Here is a 2,303-nt window from a genome sequence, read left to right on the forward strand (position 1 = left end):
ACTTGGCCATTATTTTGAAGAATAAATTGAAACGCAGGTTATAAACGAAATATTTGCAGCCTCCTCACTAGAATTTAAATACTTCAAATTTTTAATTATCGAATTTCACAATTTTCTGGTAGTCCATTAGTATTACTCCTACAAGACCTATTTTCTTTCACCTTGTAGGAGTGCATTTACAATATGCCTTTACAAGTTCAAATTTGTTGAATGAAATGAAACATCTAAGATTTTCAGCCTGTATACTAAAGTCAATTATGCAGAGAGGAATCTAAAAGGAACCAGTGGTGGACTGCTTTGGGGCTCAAGGCATAGAAAAAATAAATAAGTAACATATACATCACAGATGAATTTATATTTTTAAGAAGCCCCAGGTCTCCTTTCCCTTGGGAATATCCTAACTGAGGGGGCCCACAAGGTCTGTATCAGCTACTGAATTCTAATTTCAGTAATTTTTATATTTTCATTTTAATTGTTTATTGCCCCAACCATCACTAATGAAAATCAGTTCAAGCCACTACACTACCTTCACTAATTCGCCATCAGCATTACATTATGGAAATGACTTATACTTGAAAATTACAAGCAGTTTCAAATATTTTTTGAGTCTATTAAAAAATATGGTTTTCAGCATGTAAAATTTGTTTATGTGACAAAGATTTTTTTACCAAGTCTACTTTCCCTTTAGGCAGTTTTTCTTAATCATTTATATATTTTTAAGGTTATTCAATATTTTAGTTTTGAAATATACTCTTGCAATAATTTTTGTTTTATATTATTTTTTATTTATTTAGTATTGTTAAATATTTTAATATCACCTGTTATTATGGAAGAGGAAGTGGTCACATAAAACCTAGTCACATAGGATAAAACAAGTTTTTGAAAATGCATATTTAAACAAGAACAGTAATGATTTCTTTAATTTCTTCCTCTAGTAGGGAGTCAAGTTTTCATTTCATGGGTCCACCACAGAAATAAAATTCATCCCCTCAGGCCAAATTCGAACCCACGCCGCTGCAGTCACGAGGCAGTTAAACTTGGCGCTTTAACTTGCTCAGCTACAAAGATGGTCAATTAATAATTTTCCAAATAGGTATAATTGTTACTTTAATTAATTTTGCTTTTACTTTATTCCTATGGATAAAATAGGACTATTTTAGTCAAATAAAGTAGGTGCGTTTCCTTACTAGTAGAAGAAGGGAGCATCAATTAGGGATTTTCCATTATTTTCAGTGATTTTTATCCAGGTCATACAAAAAGCTGTTCCACTATCATAACAACTGTGCATATTTTTCTATTCACTCACTTATTTTAGACAATTTTCTAAAATTTCTCTTTGAAAGAATGGTTAGAATTGAAGAGTAAAAACTAATGTTATGTTGAAGAAGGAAATGATCAGCTAAGGAAATTGTACATTGATATCTTATTAACAGGATGTTGATTCATGAGTTCAAGGAAATTAGAGTTTGTTTTCCTTTTTCCTAGGAAATAACAAAGGCATTTAAATTATATTATTATGATTTTTTCATTATTGATCATTAAACATGCAATGATGTGTAAAAATAATTCAAATTGTGCAAAATAAACCAAAATGTCCAATGTCTTGGAAAATACCTCAAAATATGAAATGTTTTACAGAGCAAAATTGTGTTAAAACAAGCTATTTGATATTATTTGGTTTAATAACTAACTATCATCAAATTCTGAGTAGTTGATAAAAAGATGCATTTACTCAGATATCTACAATCTGCTTTTTTATATTAAAAAAGCAATAATAATAAATCATGTGATAGTTATCTAATGCCTTTATAATTTCTATGTTAATATTCATTTAAATATTATTTTTATGACTGTAAATTGTTTTTATTTATTTTTGGTTAAAAGTATCATCCTCTTAATTGCTGTTTTATTACTTATTTATATTTTTATTTTATTTTAATTTGGTATACAAAAAGGATTTGTTTGATTCCTCGAAAATTTATAGATGTCAGGTAATACGAACATTCTCACTCTTGCAGAAGAAACATTTACCACTGATTTATTTTACATAATAATTTTTGGAGAAAGTTAATTATTAAATTATTATTATATTAGTAAATTAAAAATATTTCCAGTTACATTTAAATTCTTAGGCGAAAGAAGAAAATAATAACAAAATTAATTTAAGAGATGAATATGTTCCCAAAAATATATTGATGTATTGATTATCACTAATAACTGGAACACTAAATGATTGTGCACTTCTGTATCTATCTTAAAATTCCCTTCTGATAATCAAAGAACAATCTTCATTGTCATGTATA

At 27.7% G+C, this 2,303-nt stretch overlaps 1 long non-coding RNA gene across 1 annotated transcript in view; it reads right to left on the minus strand.

Annotated features, from left to right (window-relative positions):
• Nucleotides 1-865: 865 nt before the first annotated feature.
• The window catches only part of LOC106679135 (uncharacterized), a 3,787-nt gene continuing 2,349 nt past the window's right edge, over nucleotides 866-2,303 (minus strand). Inside the window, exon 4 of the long non-coding RNA XR_001342906.2 lies at nucleotides 866-1,058. This is a non-coding gene — a long non-coding RNA (uncharacterized lncRNA). The remainder of the gene's footprint in view (nucleotides 1,059-2,303) is intronic.

This window comes from Halyomorpha halys, unplaced genomic scaffold (assembly GCF_000696795.3).
Source record: "Halyomorpha halys isolate HHAL.00 unplaced genomic scaffold, Hhal_1.1 Scaffold178.1, whole genome shotgun sequence".
Classification (NCBI taxonomy): domain Eukaryota; kingdom Metazoa; phylum Arthropoda; class Insecta; order Hemiptera; family Pentatomidae; genus Halyomorpha; species Halyomorpha halys.